Here is a 17,215-nt window from a genome sequence, read left to right on the forward strand (position 1 = left end):
ATTTTCACTAGTATGTAAGATAAAGTTTTCAAAGCTCATTGATTTGTTAAAGTGAAAACATTGTTAAGTTGAGAACTAGAGTTAGAGAGTGCAGGGTTTGATCTATATAGCATAGCAAGTTTTATGTTTTCATTGCATGGGTTTAAGTGGATATTTTGCATGATAAACTTATTTTAAAATGCATACCATATACATATTTCCTAGTTATGTATTTTAGCATAAATTATTGTTAAGTGCATGTTTTGGTTTCGCAAGCAGTTTGAAAAATATGTACTTTTTGAATGCATTATTTTGTGAGTAGATGGTACTTACTAAACGTTTGCTTATAGATTACTTTTCCTTATACTGCAAATAAAGGTAAAGGAAAACTTGAGTAAGGAGGGGCAGCAGGAGCAATGTTCACTGGTGTGTGTGACGGAACAGTGGGAAGTGATCTTGGAACTTGCTAGTGCATGGAATATGTTAGATTTTGGTACTGATGGACCTATTGTCTTATCCCGCTTCTTATAAAAATGCTATTAAGAGTTGTGTATAATGAAATTGACAGTTTGTTAGTAATTAGTATGTCAAAGACTCTTCCTAAAGAAATGGGAGAGAACAGTAAGCCAAGAGGGAGTACAAAGGGGAGAACCAACCTCCTTTGTAGTGCTGTGTGTGACCCCTGCACGACCCGTGACACAGCCGTGTGAATTCACATGGACATCACCTGCCCCCTCTCGGCCAGGGTGACATGGTCGTGTAGATTCACACGACCATCACATGCTCCCTCTCGACCAGGGTGCTACGGTCGTGTGGTTTCACACAGCCGTGCACCTCTTCCTATCGGCCGTAGTGACACGGCCATGTGTATTCACACGGCCGTGCATCTCTTTTGGTCTCGGTTAAAGTGACATGACCGTGTGAAGCACACGGCCGTGCACCTCTTCTTCTCGGGTAAGATGACACGATCGTGTGGTTTCACACGGTCGTGCACCCCTTTGTCACAGCCGAGGTGACACGGCCGTGTGAGGCACACGGTCGTGCCCCTCTTCCTCATTGCCAAGTGACACGACTGGGTGGAAGCCACACGGTCGTACCCTGCTCTAGCAAGGAAGGCCTTACACGGTCGTGTGGCGCGCACGGTCGTGCCCAAACCTGGGTCTGGTAAGGCCACACGGCCGGTCATCACCACACGGTCATAGCATTCCCCTTCACGGGTTGGGCCACAGGGCTGGTTAGGGTCACACGGTCCAGACCCCTCCGCAACTATAGAGTACCACTCATCTCTGCTTCGCTCCAAATCTTGGTTTAACAATCGAAACAAGTTTAGACTAGATTTCTGAATCGAGCGAAGTGCAAATAACAATGTCCTTAGAAGGTATGAAAAGAGTAACATTTGTGCCTAAGATAGGGTTTCAAAAAGTCGGTCGTTACAGATTGGTATCAGAGCGGTTCCACCCTTCCGTCACACACACAGCAAGCATTGATCCTGCAGCTCCCAAGTAAGAAAGTATCTACTCACAACATTATGCATTTTATTTTTGTTATGATTGCTTGTTAAGATTCAGCATGCTTATAGATGAAAGTAATAATTATAACAAGTAGGAATGAGGAGTGGATGATGTATGTTTTCACTGGTGTTGACTTATGATATGTAGAATGGCTAGAGGACTACCAGCTAGACAGCCGAGGGTTAATGAACCTCAACCGGGGGAAAATGAGTTTGCACCACAACCTGACCTTTTAGAAGTAGTAGCTCAGCTTCAGAGACAAGTGGCTGAGCAGCGGCAAGTTATTGCCGCCCTAATTGCTAACCAGCAAGCTTCCCCTATGGTCCCACCGGAAGTCAATATGGTAACGCCTACTATAGCTAAAATATAATCCGTTACACCTGTAGCCCCAGCAAAGGTGGTGAGGCAAGAAGCATACCTCATCCAGTGGCAGAAACTGAAACCAGAGAATTTCTATGGCACCAATGAACCATGGGATGCTCAAGCATGGTTCAAAACCCTGGAGAGTATAATGGAGCTACTGGATTAGCCAGAGGTAGAAAAGATTAAGTGTGCCTCCTTCTGCTTCACTGGGGATGCAAGAATGTGGTGGGAACAGGTCAAGACAAAATGAAAGGTAGATCAAATGACCTGGTCTGACTTCGAGACTGAGTTCTTCGAAGAGTTCTTCCATATGCGAGTCATGAACAAACATTACGATGAGTTCACGGAATTCTGACAAGGATGTTTATCAGTAGAGGAAGCCGCGAAGAAATTCAATTGGTTGGCTCGCCTATGTCTCAAGCTGGTCAGCACAGAAAGAGAAAGGGTAAGACTAATGCTCAAGATGCTAAGGCCAGAGATAGCTCCGAATGTAGTTGGCAGAATTAATAGACCACAGACTGCAGAAGAGCTGATTAGTAGTGCCCTGATCACGGAGCATTATCTGAACAGTATCAAGCAGCAGAAGCCAGTACTGATAGAGAACAAAGGTCAAGGGAGTTCTGGCACTCCGAAACCCCAGAGTCATGGGTCAACTTGGAAAGGGAGCTCCAAGAGGAAGTAGTGGAGTAATAAGAAGGGAGGATCTGTAAATAAGCAACCTAAGTATGCCACATGTTCCACCTGTGAAAAGATGCATCCTAGAATCTGTCGCAAGGGCACAAGTGGCTGTTATACATGTGGTCAAGAGGGGCATATGGTCAAGAATTGCCCGACCAAGATCAACTTTCCTCCTACACAACCTGTGCAATATAGAGGCAAGCAGGCACAGCTACACCAGATGCAGGCCGCGTTGGAGGGTCCTCATATTAGTCAAGGCAAACTAGAAGTTCCACCAAGTTCTCCAAATGCTTGAGTTTTCTCCCTTACCAGAGAGGAAGTAGCAAATGCCTCCACTGTTGTCACAGGTCAGATAAGCATTTTTAATCAATATACAACTGTGCTATTTGATACTGAGGCAACCCATTCGTTTGTCTCCAAAGTATTTGCTGAAAGAATAGGTATACCCCCGAAGGTCCTAAGCGGACAATTATTGATGACACTACCCTCGAGAGAGATAATGACATCTATGCACTGGCTGCGAGCTGTGCCAGTCAAAATTTTAGAAAGAGAACTGTACAGCGATCTGATCTTTCTAAACATGTCTGATTATGATGTTATTTTTGTGATGGACTTCCTGAGAAAGTATGCTGCTTCCATCGAGTGCCGTAAGTGAAGAGTTCTATTCCAACCTGAGGTAGGGTCTAAGTTTGAGTTCATTGGAGAGAAGAGAACGCAGAAATTTTTATCAGCCCTAAAAGCTCAGAAGATGTTAGTCGATGGAGGTGCTGGGTTTCTAGCACATGTGGTTAACACCCAGCAAGAGAGAGTCCAAAAGCTAGAGGAAGTTAGAGTTGTATGTGACTACCCAGAAGTATTTCCGGACGAATTGCTAGGCTTAGCTCCGGATAGGGAAATTGAATTTGAGATTAAACTCATCCCTAGTACCCATCCAATTTCAAAAGCACCCTACCGCATGGCGCCAGCAGAATTGAAAGAACTTTAGGGACAGCTACTAGAGCTACTCGACAAAGGCTCCATTCACCCTAGTCACTCACCATGGGAAGCTCTAGTGTTGTTCGTAAAGAAGAAGGTGTTGGTTGCTACTCGAAAAACCCAATGGCTCCACTGTACAAAAATTTTGTACGTGATCTGAACCTTTCCTATCTACCATTTGTTCTTTTAAGTTAAATTTTGTATCTCCTGCGGAACTTAACACGTTTGATTCCAAGTTTAACTTATATGTTCTTTTAAGTTTAGATTTGGATCTCCTGCGGAACTTAATACGTTTGATCCAAATCACCTAGGTTATAAATTTAATTAAATATTAGTTTCCAAAATTGGCTTCCAGTACTGCATGGCGAGACACTTGGCCTTCATAGATATGGGAGCAACCACCACCGACTAGACAAAGCCTTTTAAGGAAAGTTAATATTTAATTTCCTTATATAACTCTAGGTTAACCAAAAGGAACAATCAAATCACAAGGAAAAAAGAAAAAGAACACAACATCGAAATTAAATTCGAAAAACAAGAATCGAATGCCTCTTGTATTTGGTATTTAAACAAATAAAAATTAACTAGTATGATACGAAAATTAAATACTAGTTAAACCTCTTCCTTGTATGCTAAAAACCTCGAGATCTTCTGCCGTATCCCTCGCCTCCTCTTAGACGTCGTGTGGGCGACGATCCTCCAAGACGAACACCACCCGGAAAGCTTCTCCTCCTTCTCTAGAATTCGGCCACCACCACCACAAAGGAACAAAAGAGAGCAAAGCGAAGAGAGGGAGAGGGGCCGGCCACTTGATGACCTCCAACAACACAATATCAATTGTTATGTTTTTCAAGGCCTCCCCTTCCTCCCTTTTTATATTAGTTTCCCAACGAAAAATTATGGAAAGAGTTTTATAAAAAATTAGACTCATTCCTATTTCCTTTTAATATTTTCTTTTTCTTTCCTTTTAATTAATCAATACTAGATTGATTTATTAATTAAACAACTATTTGTTGATGTTTAATTATTTGACCGGCCCCTTGCTTGGGCACCAAGTAAGGTGGCCGACCACTTATTAAAAGGGAAAGAAAGAAAAATTTTTTTTATAAAATTTAAAAGAAGAAAACTTCTAATAAAATTTTACAAACTCTCTTTTTTTTGCTAATGTGGATATTAAAAGGAGAGTTTTAAAATTTAAAACCAAGTTTTAAAATTTAAAACCAAGTTTTAAAATTTAAAACATCTCTAATAATATTTCTTTTTAAAAGAAAGTTTTATAAATTTTACAACTCTCTTTTAAAACCTTGTGGCCTAATTTAAATAAGAAAATTTTTATAACTTTTTAAAATCTCTCTTTTTACAAATTGTAAATATCTGAGGAAATTTAAAAATTCAAAAACAACCTTCATAATTTAAATATTGCGGCCGGCCCCCTTGCCCAAGGCAAGGGCCGGCCACTTCTAGAGAATATGTGGCTGACCATTGCTTGGTCACCAAGCAATGAACCGGCCCCTTCTTGGACACCAAGATAGGCTTTTCTTTGGATGGACTTGAGGCTTTATTGAAGCTACAACAGGGACCTAGAGGAGAAATTGGTTTTGGCCTTCCGATGAGCTTGAGTATCCCGTGCTCGCCCCGAACACACAACTCAAGTTCATCGATAATAACTCATTCCACTAGAGAGTTATTACCGCACTACCACACCAATCCCAAATTACATTATGGGCTCCTTCTTATCATGAGTGTGTTAGTCTCCCTGTGTTTAAGATTACGAATGTCCACTAATTAAGTGAGTTACTGACAACTCATTTAATTAATATCTAGCTCCAAGAGTAGTACCACTCAACTTCATCGTCATGTTGGACTAAGTCCACCTGCAGGGTTTAACATGACAATCCTTATGATCTCCTCTTGGGGGCATTCTCAACCTAGATCACTAGGACACAGTTTCATTCTATAATCAACAACACACACTATAAGTGATATCATTTTCCAACTTATCGGACTTATTGATTTATCGAACTAAATCTCACCCATTGATAAATTAAAGAAATAAATATCAAATATATGTGCTTGTTATTATATTAGGATTAAGAGCACACACTTCCATAATAACTGAGGTCTTTGTTCCTTCATAAAGTCAGTATAAAAGGAACGACCTCTAATGGTCCTACTCAATACACTCTAAGTGTACTAGTGTAATTATATAGTTAAGATAAACTAATACTTAATTACACTACGACCTTCCAATGGTTTGTTCCTTTCCATCTTGGTCGTGAGCTACTGTTTATAATTTATAAGGAACCGATAACATGATCTTCTGTGTGTGACACCACACACCATGTTATCTACAATATAAATTAATTGAACAACTACATTTATCATAAATGTAGACATTTGACCAATGTGATTCTTATTTCTAGATAAATGTTTATACCAAAAGCTAGGTTTTTAGTATACATCCTAACAATCTCCCACTTATACTAAAAGACTAAGCTGCCATATCTGCTGCCATACATCTGATTCCCAACCCTTCAACATGCCCATCAAAAGCTCTTGCCTTAAGGACCTTAGTGAAAGGATCTATAGGTCATCACCTGATGCAATCTAGGCGGCAACAACTTCTCCTCGTTTATACGATTTCTCATATTGGGTGGTACTTGTGCTCTATTATGTTTACTTGCCTTATAGACTTATGGTTTTTTCAAGTTTGCTACTGCACCACTATTATTATAATAATTTTGGGCAAACTAGAAATCATGTCTAAGTCTATCTTGAAGTATCTGATCCATGCAACTTCTATGGCTACCTCAGAGGCTGCCATATACTCAGCTTCTATGGTGGAGTCCAAAAAGCACCTATGCTTATCACTCTTCCATAGTTATGACTTTACCTCCTAAAATAAATACAAAACCCCGAGGTTGACTTACTATTGTCCCTATCCGATTGGAAGTCAAAATCTGTGCAACCCACAGGGACCAAATTAACTGCCTTGTAAGCTAGCATATAATCTCTAGTGCCTCTAAGGTACTTCAATATATGCTTTACTGCAATCCAATGTCCTTGTCTAGGGTTACTTTGATATCTGCTGACTATGCCCTTAGCAAAATAGATTTCTGATCTCGTGCATAGCATACTTTAGGCTTCCGACAGCCGAAGCATAAAGAACTGCCTTCATTTCCTCTATCTCCTTTGATGTCTACGGAGACATTTCTTTAGATAAAGTTACTCCATGCTAAAAAGGTAAGAAACCTTTCTTGGAGTTTTGCATACTTAAAACGAGCAAGGATTTTTTTCGATATATGAAGCTTGGGATAAGTACAATATTCTTTTCTTGCGATCTCTTATTACTTTGATCCCAAGAATATATTCATTCTCCCAAGTCCTTCACATCGAATTGTTTGGACAACCACACCCTTACTTCTGACAACATTCTGATATTGTTTCCAACTGCCAAAAATGTTATCTACGTATAGTACAAGAAATACCACCACGTTTCCATCACACTTTTTGTATACACAAGACTTATCCGGTTACTAAATAAATCCATAGTTCTAGATTACTTTGATAAACCGGATGTTCCAAGACCTTGAAGCTTTGTCTCAGTCCATAGACTGATTGAGCTTGCACACAAGATGCTCTTTGCCCTTTGTAATGAACCCTTCTGGTTGCTTTATATGGATGCTTTCTTCAAGACTTCCATTAAGGAAAGCTGTCTTGACATCCACTTGCCAAAAAGAAACTGGATAGACTTTAGCATGACTACCGATAAAAGGTTTCCCTTTTTTAACAAGTCTTGCTTTGAAAGTATACACTTTCCCGTCTGTCCTTCCTTTTCTATTGTAGACTTGTTTAACACCCAATGGCTTTTACACCATCTGGTGGTTCTACAAGCTTCCAGATTTTATTAGAATACATATATTCTAATTCTATTATTCATTAATCTTTGCCAAGATGTTGCATCTTTATCTTGGAGTGCTTCATCATATGTCCGGGATCAGGCTCATATTCATTTTGGGATCAAGTCTTTACTCTTAGGTTGCTTGACAACCCTCCCACTATGATGAGGCACTATCTGTAATTGTGTATCATTTATGATACGTGTTGCAGTTTCTTGTGATATTTCATCTTGTACAGTTGGTACTAGATTAGACATGTCCTTTATTATTTCCTTAAGAACAAATTTACTTATAGGCACGTGGTTTATTACATAGTCCTTTTCTAAAAATCGGTCATTGATGCTAACAATGACCTTTTGATTTTTAAGACTATAAACCTTCTTTCATTTCTCTAGGATAACCTACAAACAAGTGAATTCCTGTCCAACTTATCATTGTCTCTCTTCAGCATATGTGTTGGACTACCCGAATCCGAATATGCTTCAAAATAGGCTTATTATGCCTATTCAGCAATTCTATATGAGTAGAGAGTTCTGACATTTAAAGGTACTATGTTCACTTCCGTTTCCAGAGTATATCCTTAAAATGAATTTGGTAATTTTCCAAATAACTCATCATCAATCTACTTATTTCCATAAGAGTCCTATACCTTCCTTTTTCTACACCATTTTGTAGGGGTGTACCAGGTGCAGTTAGTTAGGATTGAATCCCTACTTCTGATAAGTGACTCCTAAATTCTCCCAAGAGGTACTTGACACTACGATCTCACCGTAGTGTCTTGATACTTTTACTTTGACGTTTCTCTACATCAGCCTCGTACTCTTTGAACTAATCAAAGCACTTAGACTTGCGACACATCAAGTAAATGTATCTGTATCTCAAATAGTTGTCTATAAAATAGACGAAATATTTGAAACAACCTCTTGCCTAGATAGACAAAAGTCTTCACAAATCAGAATGAACCTATTCCTATATATCTTTGGCTCCAAACCCCTTAGACTTAAAAGCTTCTTCGTTATTTTTCCTTCCGAGTAAGACTCGCAGGTTGGAAAATTTTCCTCTACCAATGAACCCAAGAGTTCATCGATTATTATCCTTTGAATCCTACTCAAGTTAATATAACCTAGCCTTAGATGCCAAAGATATGTTTGGTTCATTTTGAAGGTTCCTTTCTCTTATTAAAGTTAGAAAATGTGTTATTAATTTCCATTTATTGCATCGTGGGAGTTATTGGATTTATAAATTGTCAACCAATGTACCAGAACAAATATCTTTCCTATTTTCTTGATAACAAGTTTGTTATCAAAATAGATAGAATATCTATTTTTTGATAGTTTAGAAACCGAAATCAAATTCTTTCTAAACTTAGTACGTAAAGATAATTTCTTAAAATCCATATTTTATTCCTATCAGAGGATAAGCATCTCCCACTACAACAGCTACCACTTTTGCAGCAGTACCCATGTAGACGGTGACTTCCCCTTTATATAGTTACTGGGTTTCCTGGAACCTCTACAATAAATTACAGACATGATTAGTGGCTCCCGTATCTACACACCAGGTACCGGCAGATAACAACATTAATCATGTATTAACTAATGAATGAAATACACCTATTTTGTTCTTAGTTCTAAGAGGACAGTCTACCTTAATGTCCAAGTCCTATTTCCAATCAATACAATTGGGACTACTAAGTCTATTCTATAGTATAACAACTAGGGGATTGATAAACATTTTAAATCCTAAGAATCACAAAAATATTTGGTCAAGACCAACACCTTAAAATCCCCATGAATTTTGTATGTCACGATAGTGTGGACGTATACAAAATCAAAGAGGAGATTTTATCCATTAATTTTATTATCTTGTCATCCTAACTTTATGACAAATAAAATTAATAGTTGGTCTATCAAATATTTGGTCAAAAACTTTGAATTTGAAATAATATTGATTCCTCAAAACAATATCATTTAAATTCACCAACACCTCAAACACCGTGAATTTTGCATGCCACGATAGTGTGGACGTATACAAATTCAAACATTTGTAAGAGGAGGGTTTTACCCATTAATTATCTTGTCAATAAATCTTTATGACAAATAAAATTACCTCAAACACCGTGAATTTTGTATGCTACGATAGTGTGGACATATACAAAATCAAACATTTGTTAGAGGAGTTTTTCCCATTTTATTTCCTTGTCAAACTGACAAATAAAATTACCTCATATACCGTAAATTTTGTATGCCACGATAGTATGGACGTATACAAAATTTCAACATTTGTAAGAGGGGGTTTTAATTTTATTTTCTTGTCAACTTATCCATTTGACAAATTAATAGTTGGTTTTCCTTTCGTCACACAAATAATAGCAATGACTCTGATGGGGAGGATACTATTAGACGTGCCTAAATGTATACCATTACTTGACACTAAGTCCATTAATAAGATTGTGCCCCTTCCGATGGGGAAGATCACACGCTCTTAATTAACTTCCTATAGTCATCCAAAATGAAAGTTTAATCTAGTGATCCGCAAACAAGCTCATCCGATATGGAGGAAGGCACTCAGAGCCAACGTGCAAGCTTGTTGCATCACTTATAAACCAGTAATGGAGACCGTGAAATTTATTTAAAATAAATCCATCTCCCACTTAGTTATTTAAAGTGAGGAATTTTGACTATGCTAACCTAGTTAACATGCATACTAACAAGCACACACAGCACAGCATAAAAAGCAATAAATAGAAAAACTAATTTTCAACTATTATGGCTTTTATCTATTGTTGTCCTCCATGTGTCGCCAACCCTAGCTGCTGGCATCTTTGGCCACCGCCACCGGGTCTAGTTGTCGCATCCATCTTGCTCCTTGTTCCACTGCGCCACTCTGATCCTCAAAAGGTTCCACGCCTTGCAAGATTCGATCCGCGACATAAATAGAATTTTACATTTTTCGATCCTATATTCCTCGAAAGAATGTACATGTAAACTAGATCGAACATAAAATAAAATTTACATCCATCGATCCTATATTCCATAAAAGGAATGTACATGTATCTAGATAAAAAAAAATCCTAATAAAACTAAATACAGCTCCTGCTGTATTTTATAATACAATCATGCACACATAATAAATGCCCTTGACACGTCCAAGGGTCCAATCACACACATAATAACTATAAGCCATAATAGTTGGATCCTGCATCCACAAAGTTAGCACATCCTACTATTAACCTGCCTAAATTATGTATGACATGTGCATAATTAAACTAATACCAAATACACAGAGGCAAAACCCTACCTCTGATACCAATTGTTGGTTGCTACTCGAAAAACCCAATGGCTCCACTGTACAAAAATTTTGTACGTGATCTGAACCTTTCCTAGCTACCATGTGTTCTTTTAAGTTAAACTTGTATCTCCTACGGAACTTAACACATTTGATTCCAAGTTTAACTTATATGTTCTTTTAAGTTTAGATTTGGATCTCCTGCGGAACTTAACACGTTTGATCTAAATCACCTAGGTTATAAATTCAATTAAATATTAGTTTCCAAAATTGGCTTCCAGTATTGCATGGCGAGGCACTTGGCATTCTTGGATATGGGAGCAACCACCACCGACTAGACAAAGGCTTTTAAGGAAAGTTAATATTTAATTTCCTTATATAACTCTAGGTTAACCAAAAGGAACAATCAAATCACAAGGAAAAAAGAAAAAGAACACAACATCGAAATTAAATTCGAAAAACAAGAATCGAATGCCTCTTGTATTTGGTATTTATACAAAGAAAAATCAACTAGTATGATGCGGAAATTAAATACTAGTTAAACCTCTTCCTTGTATGCTAAAAACCTCGAGATCTTCTGCCATATCCCTCGCCTCCTCTTAGACGTCGTGTGGGCGACGATCCTCCAAGACGAACACCACCCGGAAAGCTTCTCCTCCTTCTCTAGAATTCGGCCACCACCACCACAAAGGAGCAAAAGAGAGCAAAGGGAAGAGAGGGAGAGGGGTCGACCACTTGATGACCTCCAACAACACAATATCAATTGTTATGTTTTTCAAGGCCTCCCCTTCCTCCCTTTTTATATTAATTTCCCAACGGAAAATTATGGAAAGAGTTTTATAAAAAATTAGACTCATTCCTATTTCCTTTTAATTTTTTCTTTTTTCTTTCCTTTTAATTAATCAATCCTAGATTGATTTATTAATTAAACAACTATTTGTTGATGTTTAATTATTTGACCGGCCCCTTGCTTGGGCACCAAGCAAGGTCGTCGGCCACTTATTAAAAGGGAAAGAAAGAAAATTTTTTTTTATAAAATTTAAAAGAAGAAAACTTCTAATAAAATTTTACAAACTCTCTCTTTTTTTCTAATGTGGCTATTAAAAGGAAAGTTTTAAAATTTAAAACCAAGTTTTAAAATTTAAAACATCTCTAATAATATTTCTTTTTAAAAGAAAGTTTTATAAATTTTACAACTCTCTTTTAAAAACTTGTGGCCTAATTTAAATTAGGAAAATTTTATAAATTTTTAAAATCTCTCTTTTTACAAATTGTAAATATCTGAGGAAATTTAAAAATTTAAAAACAACCTTCCTAATTTAAATATTGCGGCTGGCCCCCTTGCCCAAGGCAAGGGCCGACCACTTCTAGAGAATATGTGACCGGCCATTGCTTGGTTACCAAGCAATGAACCGACCCCTTCTTGGACACCAAGATAGGCTTTTCTTTGGATGGACTTGAGGCTTTATTGAGGCTACAACAGGGACCTAGAGGAGAAATGATTTTGGCCTTCCGATGAGCTTGAGTATCCCGTGCTCGCCCCGAACACACAACTCAAGTTCATCGATAATAACTCATTCCACTAGAGAGTTATTACCGCACTACCGCACCAATCCCAAATTACATTATGGGCTCCTTCTTATCATGAATGTGTTAGTCTCCCTGTGTTTAAGATTACGAATGTCCACTAATTAATTGAGTTACTGACAACTCATTTAATTAATATCTAGCTTCAAGAGTAGTACCACTCAACTTCATCGTCATGTTGGACTAAGTCCACCTGCTGGGTTTAACATGACAATCCTTATGAGCTCCTCTTGGGGGCATTCTCAACCTAGATCACTAGGACACAGTTTCCTTCTATAATCAACAACACACACTATAAGTGATATCATTTCCCAACTTATCGAGCTTATTGATGTTAGCTAGAGCCCTAGAGACAATCATTTGATGATTGTATTATGGACTTATTATATCATATTTTTATATTAATAAAGGCATTTGTTTGGTTATTATACTTACTTGTATTGGTGCCAAATAAACTAAGTATAATAACGTCCTTGAGTAAAAGGTTCTTACCTATATCAATCGATTAGTTGAATCGATAGTGAGATGATATAGGGAACACTACTCTTAATCATTCCTAGTCGAGTATTAACATTAAGGGACAATGTTAATGCAATAAGACTAGCATGTAGGTCAACTCGATGACTTGATCTCACAAGTCATGGATATAGAGATATCAAGTTGACACATGGGTATACATTAGAGAATGTATACTGAATGACCCGCCATGAGAAAGTATCATGGATCGTTATATGAGTGTCATATACTTTCTCATGTGGCTATTAGTATGACTACTAGTCCTTAGACCTGAAGTCACCATAGATCCCTACATAAGGAGTTATGTACTTTGGTTTCGTCAAACGCCACCCGTAATTGGGTGGACTATATAACAAATTATGCAGAGGGATGTGAGTGATGTAGATGGGATCTATCCCTCTTATATGACGGGAGAGACATCGGTATTCTTGATAGAGTGAGACCACGAAGTGCATGGCCATGCCCAAATGAGTCAATATAGGATATTGAGCTCATTTGATTTAGTGAGTCTACTTGGAGTTCAAGATTTAGATTGGTCAGAGGATGACACAGTCTATGCCTCACATTGACCAATCTAGATGTCTAGGATAGAAGGACACTTGTCATATATTGTGAGGAGTCACAATTAGTAGTCACAAGGTGTATGTTGGATCTCAACATTCTTGTAACTTGGATAGTAATGATGTGTTGCTAGATACCGCTCATTACTTATGCTCCTAAATGGGTTTAGGGTATTACCAACGTTACAAGAACCTATAGGGTCACACACTAAGGACAATTAGATGGAGATTAGGTTCATATGATGAACCAAGAGGATTAGATTCATTTGATGAATCAAATTGGATTAAGAGTAATCCTAATTGGGCTAACTTGAGTTCGACTCAAGTTGATTCATGTGTTCAATGAGTCTAATTTAGATTATGACTCATTGAATCAATTTAATTAAATGAATTAGATTCATTATATTAAGTTGGCTTGAATCAAATGGTTGGATTCGATCAACCATGGAAGAGATTTGGTCAAGTTTGACTTGACTTGAGAGGAAGATAAAAGTCAAGTTTGACTTGACTTTATGTCACCTCATTGGTGAGTTGGCATTGATGTGGACCAATGATGTTACTCCACATCATCATGGGTGCCACCTCATGGAAGTTACAAAGCCATTTTCTTTAATAGCTTCACATTAATTGCACTTAATGCAATTTTTTGGGAGTTACACAACATGAAAGTGGCCGGCCACTTTTGAATGGGAATCAAATTGATTTTCCTCATTCAAATGCATTATTTTCCTTCTTCTTCCTCTTGGAGCTCTCTTCCTCTCCCTCTCCTCCTCAACTTGGCCGAACCACACATAGGTGCTAGCACACCTCTTTGTGTGTTTTTCTCCACCTACGAGTCCGTGTGGATACTTCAAGAGGAGTATCTATCTTGATACTCTTAAGATCCGGCACCGTTTGGACGAGCGGGAACGCGAAGGGCTTCGCTTCAAAGGTATAACTCGTTTCATGTAGATCTAGTAGTAGATCTAAGTAGGAACTCGTACTCGTAATTTTGTTTTGAAATCTTTTCTTTGCACGAGATCCGTTGGCTAGGGTGATTCGGGGTTTCCACGACGCGAAAAAACGGTTTTTGCGGCCCGAAAAACCCTACAATTGATTTATCGAACTAAATCTCACCCATTGATAAATTAAAGAAATAAATATCAAATATATGTTCTTGTTATTATATTAGGATTAAGAGCACACACTTCCATCATAACTGAGGTCTTTGTTCCTTCATAAAGTCAGTATAAAAGAAACGACCTCTAATGGTCCTACTCAATACACTCTAAGTGTACTAGTGTAATTATATAGTTAAGATAAACTAATACCTAATTTGTAACGCCCCGCCCCTCCTGCTAAGGCCACGGGGGTTACTTTACCCTACTTAACGACTTATTAACTTATTACAGCGGAAAACTTACTTGTAAATTTTTAGAACATAGAATCCATATGTCATGCTTTACATTATTTCAAGACATATAGGAGTTAACATGATAAAATGTCATGGAGTTACAATCATAAAAATATCAACTAAGCACAATTCATATTTAATGAAAGCAGGTCTTTTCTTCTTTAGCCAGTCACTACCACACACATCCTACTAGCCCCTCCTGCTGCTCTCCTAGTTCATCCAACCTTTGCCCTTATCTGTGGTACAAGAAAGTAAGCTATGAGCACTCATGGCTCAGTAAGTTTCCTTTCCTACTCACAAAATCCGTATAGCATGTCATCAATCACAAAGCATATATCAAAACATAAAGTATCATAGCATATCATAAGTGATCATCATACGTATCATGAGCACAATCATAGATATCATGGCATAATCATGGCATAAACACAAGGTAGCATGGCATATCATAACATGAACATCATACTCATCATGGCATATTCAAAAAGTATATGCAAGGTGATCTTTTAAAACATGCATCATGTCTTGTTAAAACATATAGTATAGATACTTAAACATAATCTCAACATAAGAGGGGATCCCGGCTTGTACCACATACATAAATGCGCGTGTCCTAGTAGGTCCAAGGTAGCAACTCTTGAACCCTACAAGGCATATACTAGGCCCGTTTCTTAGTCCATCGACCTAGGGGCACTTAGGAGCCCATCCCTAACGAGGTCTGTTTCTTAGTCCATCGATCCCGGGGCGCTTATGGAGCCCACCCTTGGTACAAGCCTTAAAAGTAAAATAACATGTCATATTTACATAGTCCATATCACTCATGTCATATTCATATCATGAAGAGTACTCTTGATCCCACTTATAGGGAAGCAACTCTTTTAGGCATAGCTTAAAGCATGTATGTTTTAGCACACAGCATATCATGAACGCATGCATAATTAAGCATACAACCTATCATGAGTTTAAGCACACAGCATATCATGAATTTGAGCACATAGCATATCATGAGTTTAGGCACATAGTATATCATGAATTTGAGCACATAGCATATCATGAGATTGAGCACACAACATATCATGAAAATAAGCACATAGCATATCATGAAATCAAGTACACAGCATATCATAAAATAAGCACATAGCATATTATGAAATTTAGCACACAGCATATCATGAAAATGAGCACATAACATATCATGAAATCAAGCACATAGCATGTCATGAATAGGACCTAACATGTATAAATGAACATCACAGCATGTCATAATCTCCACATATCATAAAGCATTGCATGTGAAGTTCATGGAAGAACACAATTAGGTCTCTAACCCTAGTAACAAGTGGTGGCCGAAACATGTAGAGATGGTTTAGGTTATCAAGCAACAAAAGAACATGTGAACCCTAAACATCTATCATTTCTTATGACATAAGAGGCATCTTAAGCATGTTAGGTATAGGTTCCAAGCTTTCTAGGTCCCTTTTCATAACCTGGTCGAAATTCATTAAGCCTCCTTTTGGGTTATTAACAACATACAAGCAAGAACAACCCTAACAATTTTCATATCATATTCCATAAGCAACCACTTGAGCATATTTGATTTAGGTTCTAAGTTCTCTAAGCCTTTAACCCTAACATGGCCGAAACCCTAGCAACATGTTTCTAGGTTACAAGCAACATGAAAAGGTTGATCTTCATACTAACATATCAATACATATCATGAGAATCACCGTAAATACTTTTAGTCTAAGTTTCAAGCTTCTCAAGCCTTTTAACCTAATGTGGCCGAATCTTGTAAGCATGGGAATTAAGTTTCTAGTGGCATATTAGCATGAAGACCATAAGAACTTTCCTAGCATTCATTTCAAAGAATAACATGGACCACTTAGTTTAGAAATTTAAGCATCCTAGGTCTTAAAAATAATTGTGGCCGAATGCTAAAGAACAAGGATTCAAGTTTCAAGCAACATGTGAACATTAATTTATTTCATATCTCTTCATCAAGTAGATCATAAGTATCTTAGACTTGCTTTAAACTTTCCTAGGGTTCAAGTCTTAAAATGGCCGAATCATCATATATATAAGAAATATTGTTCAACTTAACCTAAGATCATGGCATGTCATATTAGCTTCATATCTTGTCCTATGAGAATCATAGCATGCTTAAATTTTTAGGTTAAAGCCCTTCTAGGCCCTCAACTCTATCATGGCCGAATGTACATGAATATGGAATCAAGTTTAAGTTAACATACAAGGGGGAAAAACATTAACAACACCATTTATCATGAGGTACACATCATAAGAACAAGGGAACATGCTTGGTTTAGGTTTAGACCTCTTCTAGTTCTTTTGTTCCTTCTATGCCGAAAATCTAAGTTCATAAATTTATGTTCTAACCAAACATTCTAGCATGAAAATATTAGTTTAACCCTCCTACCATAAGGTACATAACATAAGCAACATCATGAA

Source organism: Zingiber officinale, chromosome 2A, assembly GCF_018446385.1.
Source record: "Zingiber officinale cultivar Zhangliang chromosome 2A, Zo_v1.1, whole genome shotgun sequence".
In the NCBI taxonomy this organism is placed as follows: Eukaryota; Viridiplantae; Streptophyta; class Magnoliopsida; order Zingiberales; family Zingiberaceae; genus Zingiber; species Zingiber officinale.